Source organism: Protopterus annectens, chromosome 2.part0, assembly GCF_019279795.1.
Source record: "Protopterus annectens isolate FY-2018-M chromosome 2.part0, PAN1.0, whole genome shotgun sequence".
Taxonomy (NCBI): domain Eukaryota; kingdom Metazoa; phylum Chordata; order Ceratodontiformes; family Protopteridae; genus Protopterus; species Protopterus annectens.
Window position 1 is genome coordinate 1,699,641,333 of NC_056728.1, and position 17,110 is coordinate 1,699,658,442.

General features: G+C 37.9%; 1 protein-coding gene across 1 annotated transcript in view; it reads left to right on the top strand.

Annotated features, from left to right (window-relative positions):
- LOC122793773 (WD repeat-containing protein 49-like) overlaps nucleotides 1-17,110 on the top strand; it is a 630,038-nt gene that overhangs the window by 563,830 nt on the left and 49,098 nt on the right. The window lies entirely within an intron of this gene.

Here is a 17,110-nt window from a genome sequence, read left to right on the forward strand (position 1 = left end):
TGCATTCACATTATTGTGTTAAACTCTTTCTGCTACATTTCTGCTACCTTGGCTCCTTGCACTCATCCTGAAATGATCCATTTGTTCCACCACCACCTCTAGTAAACAGTGCAGCCAAGAGACAACAGTCATTAAGTAGTGAACATTCCATTGCACCACTGAAAGGTTGGATTTTTATGTTTGCATTTAGCCTTTTCCCAAATGCTAACATTCAACACATTCAGCGTGGTAGTCATTTGATATTATGAGGCTTGTAATTAAAAGTCCCAGAACAGAGAGATTAAATGAGCAAAAATACAGACATCTACATACTAAGCATGAGAATGCTCTTTCTCAGAGTATTTCCTTTTCTCTGAGGTATGGCAATCTCAGCATCATCATATATAAGTTCATGAGCACGGGGGGTTGACCCTAACATTAGGGGGGTTGCAGGAACACTATCCTCCCTGTGAAAACAACTTTAAATTGAGAACAGTGGATGTTCAACACTTACTGTTCTCCTGCATTTTTGTACTTTTTTTAGTGTTCTGGGACTTGCTGTTACAAGGAGTTTCAGAATTACAGAAGGGAGCACATTATCAGACACCGTACTTGCGCATGTGCCCCCTTGGTTAGGATGACATACTAGTGTTGTTACTTTTTAGCTAAAGCTCATTGCCTAGCACCAGTCTCCAGACAACACCAGAGGGAGCACCTGTGGCATGCTCTGTGCCCAGCCAGCCCCTAAGGAAAGGAGATACTCTATCCTCCCTCCCCTTATTCAAATTCTGTACCACTTTTTGAACCTGGGGCACTGGCTGCACAAACAGATGCAATACCTATGTGCTAGCAAGCTTGTCATGCATTCACATTGCAAGTAAGTATTTCTCTGTTTGTCAGTCTAAAAATAACCCAAAGGAAAATTTATGTCAGAAAAATAAAGCCATGCAAGAAACATTTTAATTGTGTAAGTCAGACTGGAAAATGTACTGTAATAAAGCTTTTATAATTTATTTCAAGGAATATGAGACCACAAAGGCAGACACAATCTTTCATATTATATATTATACAAAACAGGCTAATAAATTCTGGTTATAGCCTCATAAAGGCAGGAATTTTCAATGATCAAACTGTAAACCACTTTATTAGATGAATCTCAGGTAAAAAGTTTTTTCTTAAATATAGTTCTATAGTGGTAGCTTATGGTGTGTTACCATTTTTTGTTTGTTAAAAATAAAAAAAAAATAAATAAACAACTTTTAACTAAGAAGGAGGTTTCATAGGCTCCTGAACTGATCAACCCTTGTGGGTCTTTCAGGAATATTCAAGTAAGGGATCAACCTCTAAGCTTTGAGATTTGCTCCTCGTTTTTCCATCTCCCAGATTTTCCTCCAATCAGCTGCTCTGGTCCCACCCACCATTGTCTGTAACTAGCTTTACATAACTGACCTGTTGAGTACAATGTATTAGAACAAGAACACTCATCTGTCTAGCTACTTAACTAAGTAAACTACTTGAAACTTCAACAAGGCATCTTTATTTCTGCCATAAGCAAGGCATCAGAGAAAGAGAGGGCGAGAGTCTCCTCGATCAGCCAGCTAAAGTGATTTTCTCTGGACTAATCCTTTGTACTCTGTTTCTTGTTAGTCCTGTCAACCTGTTTGTCACAGGTGGGATACCAGACCTGACTTGAGCTTTTTGGATTACTTCTATTTTCAATTAACATAGTGTAGGATCATGGAGGAAACCACAGTCTCTCTTGACCCTTAATGGACACAAGGCATAAAATTACATCCTGAATGGGGCACTTTTGGACATTTTGAATTTACAGAACAATCTTTGAGGATAAATGATGATTAAGCATAATTATTATACGAATTACAAAAATACTATTTGTTTACTATTTTGGTTTAAAGAACTATACTGGAAAAGAGATTTTGATGACAAATATATCGATGAGATATGGAATGCTCCAAAAGATAAAATATGCTCATATAAAAAAATGTTTTAAACGGGAAAAAAAAGGTAAAGGAAATACATTATTAATGTAACGTACAAATAAGAAGAAAAGACATCATAAATGATCCAGAGCGAATTAATTAATTAATTAATTAATTAATTAATTAAACAAATAAAACAGTATGAACATGTGCAACTTACTTTTAAAAAAGGTGAAATATACTGTCCGCAAAAATGCCATAAACTTTGAAAAGTACCGGACTACAGACAGTAAGGACAATAAATAATCTTTTTAAAAATATAAAAGCAAGGCCAAGAAGAGTCAATAGGCAACACTAATTTACCTGCATTATGTGCTCTCAACTTCCCACATCAACTAGCTTATACACAACTTCTTCTATCCCAAAAATACTATATAACCCCTCTACCTGCCCTTCTATCACCCCAGTACTTCATCAATATCTACCAAATCACTCTGTGTGCTCTCGAGACAAAAAACTGCTTGAAATCTATAAACCAAAAAAGGTATGGGACAAAGTCCATGTATTTTAAATCCTCTCTCAAAGAATTTCTCACTAACTCATGGCTATGCTCATGTACCTCATATGTATGATCTACATCAACAAATACTTTGCAGTCATACTAACCACTCATCATACTATCTATATGTATATTTCAACATCTGGCCTCTCCCCATTCTTAGGGAGGCTTGTATCTGTTTTTTTTATATTTTTCCTAGCATACTAGATTATACTTCTAATAATTTTGTATATACTGATTGCTCTATTTGTCATCTTTTTCTTATTATTATTACATCACTGGTGTCTCCTTGCGTGTTATTGTATTCTGTATTCCACTGTCGAATTGTTTGCCTATATGATTTTGTAATTACATCAATATCAATACTACTGTTTTATTTGATGTTATCTAACTCACTGAAGCTTTTCTGTCCAGGTCTCTGCTGAAAATGGGTATTTATTACCCAGTCAGACTTTTCCAGTTATGAAATGTCAATAATAAATACATAAATAAATTTAACTAGCAGGTAAACAAATGCTAGTCAATGAAATATAAACTAGTATTATTTGAACATTTTATTTCCATTTTAGATCCTACTTCCTTAAATCAGAAACTTACAAGTTATAATGACATCTCAAAACAGTGTGACCATGATATGATTAATTTATCCAATTTAATTACAAGTTACAAATTAATAAACCTATGGATATTATAATAGTAAAAAGGAATTTAAGTTTTTTTTCTAAGATCAATTAATTAAACCTCTATCCTAAATTAGAAAGAGTTATGAACAATGGATTATTCCACTTAAGTAGAAAAGGGCTATCACTGAATGACATATAAAAATAAAGGCTGTGGAAATGATCCCATGAATTATGAACCTAGTAGTCTGCTATATAGAGTATACAAATGTATAGGAAATCCAGAATGACATATAAAAATAAAGGCTGTGGAAATGATCCCATGAATTATGAACCTAGTAGTCTGCTATATAGAGTATACAAATGTATAGGAAATCCAGTTTTAGAGAAACTTAAAACTTAATGACAACACAACCACAAATATACTTCAACATGCCAACATAAAAGTGAGATCTATCATGAGTTGTTATTAAATGTTTTGTAATATTATTTCAGGAATGAATCAAGGCCATCATATTGATAATGTGTGTGTGTGTGTGTGTGTGTGTGTGTGTGTGTGTGTGTGTGTGTGTGTGTGTGTGTGTGTGTGTGTGTGTGTATATATATATATATATAAATATATATATATTTATATATATATATATATATATATATATATATATATATATATATATATATATATATATATATATATATATATATATGGGTCCATATCACTACATTCATAACATCGACATTCAGTACTCCGACACAAAATCACCGACAGATTAAATAACCGAAATCCCACTTCACCGACATTCACAAGTTCAGCAGTCACTAAGTAAATGCCCCTAACCACTGCACAAAACTAAACCGGGTCTACTTAAACACACTACACTACATAGCATACACACTAGCCCTGACCCAAACCCTAACCCTAAGGTCCGACACTAACTTCACCTACCTGCACCCTAACCCTAACTCACTTACCCACCCCTAGCCCAAGCTTCGACACTATCACACACTTCACCTACCTGCACCCTAACCCTAACTCACTTACCCACCCCTAGCCCAAGCTCCGACACTAACGCACACTTCACCTACCTGCACCCTAACCCTAACTCACTTACCCACCCCTAGCCCAAGCTCCGACACTATCGCACACTTCACCTACCTGCACCCTAACCATAACTCACTTACCCACCCCTAGCCCAAGCTCCGACACTATCGCACACTTCACCTACCTGCACCCTAACCCTAACTCACTTACCCACCCCTAGCCCAAGCTCACACTAACACTTCACCTACCTGCACCCTAACCCTAACTCACTTACCCACCCCTAGCCCAAGCTCCGACACTATCGCACACTTCACCTACCTGCACCCTAACCCTAACTCACTTACCCACCCCTAGCCCAAGCTCCGACACTAATGCACACTTCACCTACCTGACTGCTTTGTTGTTGAACTTGTGAATGTCGGTGAAGTGGGATTTCGGTTATTTAATCTGTCAGTGATTGTACTGAATGTCGATGTTATGACTTGTCGATGTAGTCATATGGACCCATATATATATATATATATATATATATATATATATATATATATATGGGTCTAGGACATTTCACTGAATGCACATTTCACTGAAACTCAAATGACTGAACACAAATCACTGAAAGCACAATTCACTGAAAACTCAATTCACTGAAACACATTTCACTGAAAGTTATATATTTCCTTTTCCCCACTGTATTGCGAACCTGGAGTTAGTATATATAGTAAGGGGGGTGTGGGGGCACCTCCCCCCACATCGAGGGTGTGGGGGGCATAGCCCCCCACATATTTTAAGTATATATTATGTTCGGAAAAGAGTAATATATTGGAACTGCAAGTATCCATGTATATAGTTCAAAATATTTAAAATATGTGGAGGCTACACCCCCCCCCTTACTATATATACTAACTCCAGGGTCGTAATACAGTGGGGAAAAGGTCATATATAACTTTCAGTGAAATGTGTTTCAGTGAACTGAGTTTTCAGTGAATTGAGCTTTCCGTGAAAAGTGCACACTAATTTGACTTTCAGTGAATATATATATACATACACACTTTTATTTAGTGCTTTAAACAGGATAAGATAGCATCTTCTGATTAACAAACAATTTATCTTAGGTATGTCTGAACATTTAGTAAGCTGGATTAAAGTGTGGTTGAAAAATAAATGTTTTGCAGTTGAACTGGAAGGTATAAGGGATGGGCAGCACTAATGTAGCACTTGTGTATAATTTGGGGATTATATTTATTTAACATTTGTTTGTCTGAGCGTGATGCTACAATTACCATTTCTATGTTGTTTATTCAGATAACATCAAACTTTGGAAAAGTAATCTTCTTCTTCTTCTTCTTTCGGCTTTTCCCGGTTAGGGGTCGCCACAGCGGAACACCTCGTCCGCACATTGATTGGCAGTGGAGTTTTACAGTGTCGAGTTGCCAGCCCGGCACCCAACCTTCCACAGAAGGCACACTCACACGCACACCTAGGGCCAATTTAGAGTGTCCAATCCACCTGAAGCATGTCTTTGGGATGTGGGAGGAAACCGGAGCACCCGGAGGAAACCCACGCGACCACAGGGAGGACATGCAGACTCCACACAGAAGGCACCCCAGCCGGGGATCGAACTGGAGAACCTCTTGCTGTGAGGCGGCAATGCTAACCACTGCACCACCGTGGCCACCCAAACTTTGGAAAAGTAATAACAAATGAAAATTATAATAACATGTTACAGTTTTCTTGGATCAAAATATATATTTTGGCTACCTTAAATGGTGTGAAAATTAATAAAATGTAAATCAGAAGAAAATTGGTATGGTCCCAGGAAACTGAACTCCCGTTATCAAGTAAACAGTACTGATCTCAACATTGTTAATTATTTTAAGGATTTAGGGATTATGGTGAGGGCCATCTAACACTGCAAAAAAAAAAAATCAATGACATATAATCCCTTGAAATCATTGGTTGTACATATGGATTCATTAGAAGCAGATCACGGGAAGATGTTATCACTTTACACTGTAGTCTTATTAAATTGAAGTTGCAAATTGAATCTTACCTATAGGCCCTGTACTTCAAAATATTGGAATGCAAGTTAGCATAATTCAAAAATGAAGGAATACACAGCTTTCGGGGCTAGAAAAGCAAGACAATAAACTAGACTGCATTGGTCAAAGTTATGTTTTCATACAGACATCAATAAGGTGACATGACAGTGGTTTTCAGAGCATTTAAGGACCAATATTTATTGTTGTACTGTGGTCTTCACAGAAGTACAATAAATAAACATAAACATCTTATTAGGAGAATGAATAAAAGCAGTATAATGAATAAAAAAGCTGTATGATCAATAACTGTTTTTACAAAGAGATGTAGACTATTGGAAACATTTTACCCAAAGACCTAATACAAAGGTAAATTAAATAATTAGTATAGATATAGAGAAGTGGTATTAAACTAAATCAAATGTAATTGTAAAGCTTGTATTTGGTCTTCAGCGAAACATAGAGAAAGCTGTATTAAACTAACTTAAATGCAATAATATTTTTCAAAAAAGTATAGTTGTTGTAAATATTGCAGTATGTAAAATGTAGAATGTTTAGAATGCAACAAACATAAATTGGTCCAGCATGTGACTTTCTTCATTGGAAATGCAAAGGAACTGGTAGAAATTGAAACCAAGTTTGACTTCTTAAATCTGCAGACATTTTCAGTGCCGTCACTTCAAAGAATGTTTTATCTTATCTGGGCAGTAGATTGTTGGACCTTCACTCCTAGTTAAGAGACTGTGGAACACAAAACACATCATCCCCATTTAAAACAAATAGGAAATAGAGAACCTGGCACACTCCAGGCAAAGAAATCAACAGTCATTGTTAGAAAGATGTACAGTGGACTGCAGTTATAGAATTTATTGTCTGAGAGATTGCACAGCTACTGTTTGGACTTACAAGTCAAAGAGAGATAGAAAACCCAGTACATCTTTAGCTACTGGTAGTAACAGGTCCATATTATAGTTTAGTCACAGTTCTTCTCTGCCTATTTCAACACTTTTTTATATTTTCCTTGTGCAAGTTTGTAGCTGCTTGTTTTCTTGATTTTACAAAATACATTGGTTAATGTTATTTGTTTAAGTAAAACAAAGTTTCTTACTCGGTTAGCCCAGTGGCATGCCTATCGAAATGGTGCACACTCAACTGTTGGGTTTCACCTTTCAAAGAGTTAACTGCTTAAGCTATTGCTATGCTGCCCATATTTAACAGCTGGCTTAGTTCAAAGGTAAACATTAATTGTGTTCTTAGTATGCTAGACTGGTCTAGATGGTGGCAGCATTATCATAAATACAAAGAAGGTGCGATGATACTAGAGAGAGATATAATTAACCCCTCATGGAAACACTGTGTGTGTGTGTGTGTGTGTGTGTGTGTGTGTGTGTGTGTGTGTGTGTGTGTGTGTGTGTGTGTGTGTGTGTGTGTGTGTGTGTGTGTGTGTGTGTGTGTGTGTGTGTGTGTGTGTGTGTGTGTGTGTGTGTTTTGTCTGCAAAATAGTCTTGCACAGGTTTCAGTTATTGCTGTAAGAGAGCACTGGAAGCACAGGGCTGAGATAAGAAGGTGGGTGAGATCTGTGAAGCCAGTGATTATAATACTGTTCTGCAGCTGGTCAGTGGGAAAAGCTAATTTGGGTATGGCTACTAGCTGAGCAGCCATGTGCATTTACCATACACTCAAGTTCAATCTCCTCTTGCATATTATTTAGTAGTTAGTGATATTAATTTAAAGCCAGTAATGACACCACAGATTAATTGTCAGCAGTGCTGCATATTATAAAACTGTAGTCTCTGTCCATCACATATAAATGTGTTTTCAGTGATGTGAACACACTGTGAATTGAATGTGTACAGCCTGCATAGCAGTTTTGTCACCAGAAAGTGATATCATGCCAGGCACAAGATAAATATACAGCAGTACACCTGGCACACCAGTTATCATAGTTTGTAAACAGGACAGAATCAGGCAAAATTATCTCACTGGACTGCACACCAGACATTTTATTTTTTAAGAGCAGAATTAGGCAAAATTAACTCTGTGCCATATGAAAATGTCATTACCATAGCTTAGTAAATAATGCAGACCAAAAGCAGTCTAACCTGCTGGTATAACCAAGAATGAGATGATGGCTGTCTACAGTGCAGTTAGGATTCAATCCACTGAAAGTGGAATAGCCTGGTAGTGGTTGTGAAAGGAAAACAGGTGGTGGAGTAATTCAGTCCATCCCTGCATTACCAGAGAATGTTGCTAGAACTGAAAAAAAATGTAACAAGAGCTGGAGACAAAACACCTCAAAGAGGTAAAGAGAATGAAACAGCACCAGATGCAAAGTGAAAGACAATAGAAACAAAGGGAGTGAAAACAGAGAAGAGTTACAGCTGCAGAGGAGCAACAGAAGCATCAGCATGAACTAAACCTGGTGAAGGAAAGAGGAAGATATCATTAGCATAAGAAAGAACTAGTTACGTATACTCAACAAAAGGCATGTAAGTAATGGGGGTGAAAACTAAGCCTGCATGATAAAATTGGTACTAGGCTGTTTCCTCAGTATATTGGGTGGGGGCATAGCTCTCAACCTTCCATCTCCAAAATATGGAACACTACCTCTTGTAGTGTAGAACATATGTGTAAAATGTGCAACACTTATAAACAGTCTACTAATTACTTCAACCAGGAAGATCACAAGTTGGCTAAAATGTGTTACTTTTTGCTTATAAAAATATTTTTATGAAATAATATGTTTCAATATAATTTATCATAGATATAATTAAAAAAAATCTTAACACCAAATGAGTAACAGACCTGTTCAGTTTGGAATTCTGAGTAACATGGACATTTTAAGACTCAAACTGAGGAATGCTCTTTACAATAGGGTACACCTGAAAGATATAAGGGGTGAATTGAGAGCTTTAATTGGGCATTTGAACAAGTGCATAGTTAGCACCAAATTGATGAGGGACAATGGGTGAAGTTTTAAACACCTTTATTCATAGTTAAGGCAATGTGTATTTTGTCAAAAACATTTGGCTCATTGTATGGATAAGTTAAAATTTGCTTTCTGAATTTGTTTAAACTTACTCCTAAAGTATTCAGAAAACATTTAGATAACAACATAGAAGGAAAAAACAGAATATCAGTGATTTCCTTTCAGAGATAAGCACTTACGTTAACAGGAAGGTAGTAGATGTCAAGTTACTACTTGTGAAATATTGGAAGACCTTGTGATAAGGGAACATGTGCAATACTTTGCTGAGGATAAGAGAATCTGGTTAACAGATCTGGAGTATAATAGTACTGTAAAAAAAAAAAAAAGATCTGTGATCTGGCTGGTGCTCCTAAAACACACAAAAATAAAACCAGGAACTCAACCTCTGAAGATTTATTCCAAAATAGTAGAAGCAGCAATAATAACAGCAAAGCTTTAGAGTAGAAACTCTTTTTCAATGCTTAATAAACGATAAGTGCATGCTTTTAATTTATACAAAAAGCCAGTCTATCAAAATACAATAAAAATCACGACAGAAACAATGAAAAATAATATAATCACCATAAATCAACAAACTATAAATACTTAAAACAACTTATAATATCTGTTAATCTAATTTTGTTATAATAACAGACAGCCTGAAGAATGTGACATAAATTTTCTTACAAAAACTCACGTTTATTTTTTAATACAGATTTTATACTATTCAAATTATTCAAACCAGGTGATACATCATACCTGAAGTAATTTATCCATTTATATTCTGCCATTTCAGTTCTGTTAATCAAATCACACCCCTCCCAGTATACCAGGATAGATTGTTTGAATAACTCTAAACTTAAATATATGATCCCTGCCCACAGATAATATATGTTTACATTGAGTGTTTGTCTCAACACCTCTATGTATGTCTGATAAATGTGAACTAATCCATTCTTTTAACTTTTGATTTGTTTTCTCTATATAAAAATTATCACAGGCCACACAGTTTGCAAGCTAGATGACATTTTCAGTATAACATGTAGCATATGTAGTAAACTTAAAGTCTTGCTGTGACAGGTCCCAACTGAAGGCCAGCAATCAAGGAGACTCAATCCTCACCATTGACTCTGGTGAGGGAAGTTCACTAAGAGCAACGATGGACTCACACAGTATTTTTAGATGCAGCTCTCTATACCAAACACAATTTTCTTTAAGGGCACACAGGGAGTACACTCCAGAACTGGGGCTGGACTCTCCTTCTCTCTCCAGACCCACACAAAGCTCCACACTGACCACTTTGGAGCTATGTGTTCCTGTTCCCAGTAACTGATACAGGGACTTAGATATTTGAATTTCACACACACATACACACCTGGGAAAAACTGGCATAGATTTATTAGCTGTGCCCCTTTCTATCCAGACTCTGAGGTAATCATGCCACCAACAATCAGTTACCCCTTACAAAGAGTACCCAATTATACTGTGTAAAATTAATACTAATACAAATGGTAGTGTGTGACCAAAGCAGCAAGGCTTTCAGGAGTGGCCATGGTGTCTCTAATACAAGCATAAGTACTCTCAAGATGTTAAAAATATTCTCTAAAGGACCACCCAAAATGAAAGGTATTAAAACATTTAATGATAAATAATATATGAGAAAACAGCAGAATACTGAATACAATAAACAGAGTTTCAACCACAGTGATATAAAAAATAATACACTTGGATAACTTCTCACAGATGCAGAAAATAATACTAAACTATTCACACTAAATGTCCCTGACTAACTAAAGAATTACTGTTCCTTGACTACTTACTAAAGCAAGGCAAGCTGATGAGTGCTGAGTATCTTACCACAGCAAAAGCCAGATGATGTCTGTCTTTGTCTGTGTGGATGTGTGAGATATACTATATACATCCTGTCAGAAACCTTTCCTGTCAGGTTCCAAAGTGCTGCTGTGAGAGTTCCAAAGAAACCAGATGCTGGCTAGAGGATGACATCACCTCCAGTCACCTGACTCTGGTACAATACATACACAGAGCTTTGCTAAGATATGTGGCAGCATCTGAAAGGTATACCACAATTTCAAACTTTCTACCCTTCCAGGGTTCTCCGATGAACATACACATTTGTTCAGTTACAACAGTGTAACCTAATATACATGCATACATTCTTTCTGTCCAGCAGGACCTACTGTTGATGCATTTTAACACAAATAACTTTACAAATTTATTTTTAACTCAAACATCTGTACAAATGAAGGTGATAGTCAAATAACATAAAATTCTTTACAAAACTTCAGCTAGCTATGCTGGCATATGTACACATGTACTACCCTACTCTCTCTGGCACAGATGGCACTACCTCATAACATCACACTTGCTTAGTAACAGGGTGCCTAAAAACAAGTTTTGTATTAATTGCACTACAAAAAAAAGCACAGTCATAGCAAGGGTTGGTGCCTTTTTTCTTTATAGTGGAACTAGTTATATTGTTTTGATATAAATCTTTATTACACAGAAATTGTTTAAGACGTTTCTCTCTTTTAAATATAAATTTAGGCATTTCACCCACAGCATTTTTAGTATCAAAATTTGACTGTAATATTGCCCTTTTCTTACATATAATCTGCTTTATCATGTTAGTATGTCTATTATACTTCATGATGTAACCAACAGGACCAGACTGAAAAATATTATCATTCCTATTATTCCTGCAAACATTACTATTAGCACATAGGTAAGGCATCTCTAGACCTTCACAGTCCCTTAACACTGACTATATTGTAGTTTCAATCAGTTGTGTTTTGTAACCCCTAACACAAAAATATTTAGCCATATTGTTTAATTCTTGATGAAAATTATCTTCACAGGTGTTCAATCTACTGACTGTCAAAAACTGACTCTTTACTACCTTATGTATGTCTGGGGTGCATACTATTGGAATGTACATAATGAGTGGCCTCAACATCTTTCCTATAAATCACGGTACCAAATTCCTTATTATTAAATGTAACAGTAATATCCAAAACTAGTATTCTTTCTTTAGAAAATTTTAAGTCAAAGATCAGAAAATCTGTAGTACTTTGTAAATGTGCAACAAATCCATTCAAATTTTCTATGCTCGCAGTCCAAATGATAAAGATATCATCCACAAAACATTTAAAATACACTAAATTCCCATCTCTAAAAGGGGTTGCCACATCATTATTAAAATATAATTGTCTTCCCATTTAAATAATACTAGGTCAGCATAAGTGTTAGCAACAGTGTAGTCTTCGAGGTCCCCTGCTGTTCCTTTGGTTCTTACTGCCTTGCTGGGAGCTTTTTCTATGGCTTGTCAGGCTCCCGATTCTCAGTCCCTTGCTCCAAAAAAAAAAAAAAAACTGATACATTTTATAAAGTGCTTGAGGACTACAAGTTTCTTTATAAGTGTCCCTCTGCTGACCCCTCTGTGGTGTCAGTGGCTTTTGATAAGCCTTCCAAATTGTTACCTTCCACTAAATTGCTGCCGTCTGTTAAGCATAGCAGAACCATGGAGAGACTGGGTAAGAAGGTGTATACTTCTGGTACCCTAGCATTTAGGGTTGTTAACTATCAGATATATATGACTAGGTATGTTTTGGTTCTTCTCTCTCAAGCCTGTCAGGCTGTTTCTGATCTTCCTGATTCGGAGGGGAAGGCCTGTGCTCTTGCTTTGCTTGGGACATCCTCCCAAGTAGCTCACCATTCCATTAAATGTAGCTAGTGCTTCATCTAGGTCTGCTGCTTTTGGATCAGTTTTGAGGAGGTATCCCTGGCTGATACTTCAGCCTTTACTTGATGATATCAAGGCTAAACTGATGGATTCTCCTCTGGATAATAAACATTTGTGTGGTGCTTCTGCTGCAAAGTTGTTTAAGGTACTGCAAGAAAAGGGCAAGTCGTTACAGGAGTTGAAGCATATTTTTGTTTTCCCTGTGCCCATGTTTCAGAGGAATTAACCTAATAAGCCTGCCTTTGTCCATAGACAGTCTTCCCCTCCCCCCAAGGATAACCTAATAAGCCTGCCTTTGTCTGTATCAGCCTTCCCCTCCCTCCAAAGGTAAAAAGGGTGGAAGAATGGCTCCCCCTGCTAAGGCTACCCAAACTCCTTTAACTCAGAAGTCTCCTTTTCCTGACAAACCAGGTGGTGTATTACTCTGCAGTTCTTCTCAGTCACATTCCTCTTTTGCTGCATCTTTCCCTGTCCCTTCCTACTTGGGTAAAAATCACCCAAGACTCCTGGGTTCTTTCCATAATTTGCCAGGATTATTACATGGTTTTAAGATCTTGTCCCCCTTTTTGGGCATTTCTCAGCCTCTTCAGGAACAACTGCTCTTTTTTTTCTAAGGGTGCTTCAGGGCCTCTTGACTCACAGAACAATTTAAGAAGTTCCAACTTCTCAGGGGAATGGGGTTTTACTCCAGAGTGTTCTTTGTCCCCAGAAAAGAAGGCATCTGGAGACCCATTCTGGATCTTTCTCAGCTAAACACTTTTTTGAAGATCCCTTCCTTTCGGATGCTGTCCATTCAAACCTTGCTTCCTCTGCTACTTCCTCAGGCTTTTCTAGTTTCCTTTGATCTCAAGGATGCTTATCTACACATTCATATTCATCCCCTTTTCAGAAAGTTTTTACATTTCTCTGTTGCTTCCTGGCATTTTCAGTTCTCTTTGACCTTTGGCCTCTCTACTGCCCCAAGGGTCATTAACAAATGCTCGCTCCTGTGATTGCTTTTTGCAGGCTAAAGGGGATATGGGCCATTCTCTGCCTGGATGGCCTGCGTATTCAGGCCACCTCTCAAGAGACTTACTTCAGCATCTGTACTTTTCCATTTCTCTCCTGCAAAGCCTGGGGTTTACTGTAAAGTTCCAGAAGTCATTCCTGAATCCTTATCAGGATCATGTTTTTCTGGGTTGCAGGATCCAGACTGTTCCATTGCTCGCATCCCTACCTCCTCCCAAGCCTTTAACTCTCATTGCTTTCTCTCAGTCCCTTCTTTCTCTGGCTTCACTCACAGCCAGAAAATTTCTGAGGATTCTGGGTTACATGGCTTCCTCCATTCCTATGCTCCCTCTAGCCAACCTCCACTTGAGAAAGCTTCAGTGGTTTCTAAAGTCAGTTTGGCTTCAACATTTTCATTCTTTAATTTTTCTAGTCCCTTATCTTCCATGCCTCAGGCTGCAACTTCAGAGGCAGATTCATTAGTTGTCCTTCAACCCAGGGATTCCTTTTCAACCTCCAATCCCCTCTTAGGAACTTTTCACAGATGCCTCAGACATGGGACAAGGGCCTCCTTCAGCCGTCTGAAGATATAGGCCTTTGGTCACATTGACAAAAGAAAGACCACATCAATGTCAAAGAGATGAGAGCCTCTGTGCTGGCAATTCAGCTTTTCATTCTCTTTTTCTTCCAGGGCCCCTCAAGATTCTCACAAATACCACAGTGATGTGGAATGTCAACAAGCAAGGGGGGACAAGGTATTAGATCATTTGCAGGTTGCTCTTCAGGTTTGGAAGCTGGCTATCCAGTATCAGGTGACCCTTCATGGAGTTTACATTCCCTCAGATAAGAACATAGTGGCAGATTCTCTGAGCAGGTCCATAACACAATCCCACGAGTGAATGCTTCACAGGGATGTGTTTCTGGACACTGTCCATCAGTGGGGTACTCCTCAACCAGATCTATTTGCCCCCCCCCCCTGAATAGACAGCTTCCTCTATTTTGTGCCAGAGTCCCATACCCTCTGGCCTGGAAGGTAGATGCCCTCTCTTTTTCTTGGAAGGGGATGTTTCTTTATGCTTTCACTCCCCTTCCAAAAAGTCCTGTTCAAAATAAAACAGGATGCTCCCAAACTTTTGTTGGTGACTCCTTTTTGGCCCAGACAGCATTGGTTCCCTCTTCTTCTGCATCCTGCCAAGAGCAGTCATTACAAGTTACCTCACAGGGTGGACCTACTCACACAAGACAAGGGATGTCTCATCCATCCCCCATTTGTCCATTCCTCAACTGACATTGTGGGTGATAGGGTTTTGATCCCCTACAGACACCTTTTTTCTGAAGACATGCTTTGGGTCCTGCAGGAGGCCAGGAAACACACTACTAGGAAATCTTACTTATCCAAATGGAAGAGGTTTTCTGTTTGCTGTCTTTCTCATAACCTGGATCCACTTACTGTGGATGTTCCTTTGGTTCTCTTTTATTTGTGTGAATTGCTCAATGCTGGGTTGGCATATTATTCTGTTAAAGCCCACCTATCAGCTATCCATTGTCTGCCTTTGACTCCCCTTTAGCCTCTAGATTTTGAGGCCAAACAGTTTCTTAAAGGCATCCTTCACATTAAGCCTCACAGGAAGCCTGTTCCTCCTTCCTGGGACCTTAATTTTGTTTTGGAAAAATTTACTAAGGATCCTTTTGAGCCTGCTGCTTCAGCTTCCTTAGAGCATTGTTCTTGGAAGACTGTTCTTTTGGCCCTTACTTCTGCCTGTCTGAGTGGCAAACCCTTATTACTGTACATCCTTTTTCAGTTTTCCATAAGGACAGGATGTTCCTTCATACTAATCCTTCTTTTATGCTGAAGGTGGTTAATGAGTTGACTCAATCACTCTATTGACTTGCCTACTTTTTCCCTTCTCCGCAATCTGCTAGTTAGAATGTTTTGCATACCTTGGATTTGCATGGGCAACTCAGATTTTATTTGGAAAGACTAAAGCTTTTCATAAATCTGAACAGCTTTTTGTTTCTTTTCATCCTAGGTCTTTAGGTTTGGCTGTTTCCAAGCAAATCATTTCTTCTTGGATATCTAAAGCAATTTATTTTTGCTATTCTTTTCATGGGAAGAGCCCCACTTCTTCTGTTAAGGCTCATTTCACTAGAGCTGGGGCTTCTTCTGGTGTTTTTTTCAAGGGTTTGGATACTAATTCTATTCTTGATGCAGCAACCTGGACTTCTGTGCATACCTTTACTAAGCACTATAAGTTGAATGTGATTTCTAGAGCCATAGCTGGCTTTGTCAGGGCCATTCTCCATGGCTTCATAGAGGACTCTGGTGGCCCCTCCTTCTCCCAACCATCTTCCTGAGCTATTGTACTCTCCCTATTGTAAACAGTACTGCAACAGTGATATGGAAGGACATTGTACAGTTGTGTAAAATCTTACCATAACAGCAGATGTCCTTCTCTTCACTGTTGCAGTATTCACTCCCTTCCTCCTCCCCTGGTCCTTTTTCTTCTGGATGTGCTTGTTACCTATTTTTATCCTTGGACTCTTGTTCCTACTGGGACTTTTTCAGTTCTGAGGATGGTACATCCGGACATCACCTTTATGCTCTATGCCGTGCATGGGGAGCATACGTATGATGTACAGCACACTCTTTACAACCAAAATGCTTTGGTATATTGGCCAGATGTTGAGTGGCCCTTAGCAGGAGATCCCTATTTGTAAAGAATAATGCAACAGTGAAGAGAAGGACTGCTATGGTAAGATTTTACACAACTGTACTGTACCCTTATTTGGGATGGTCATTGGTTCAACTGTGTTAATACAAAAATGCTGTGTACTTTGTCACCAGTTTTATATATTTTTTTTCTTTTGTAAAAGAACTGCAATGTTGACCTTAGCTTCTTTTGTGATGTGTGTACCATGATAATACAGAAGTCAATAAATTAATATAATGTTCATGACTTGTGGAACCAAGATAGAGTCATCTGCAGGCACATGAATGGTTCTGTCTTATTTTTTGCTCCATTTGCAAAATAACTGCAAAAAGTTTATCCTTGATTTTCATAGTTGCACATTATTATCAGCACCATTACAGTCTCACAAGTAGCCAATCCCTTTGAAATATTTCTTTGCCAAAAGTTGTAGGTGTAGGTAGGTAATTTTTGAACATAATACAGACCTTTCAGGAAGACGATGAGGAACTCTCTGAAGCAAATCAGTACTCCA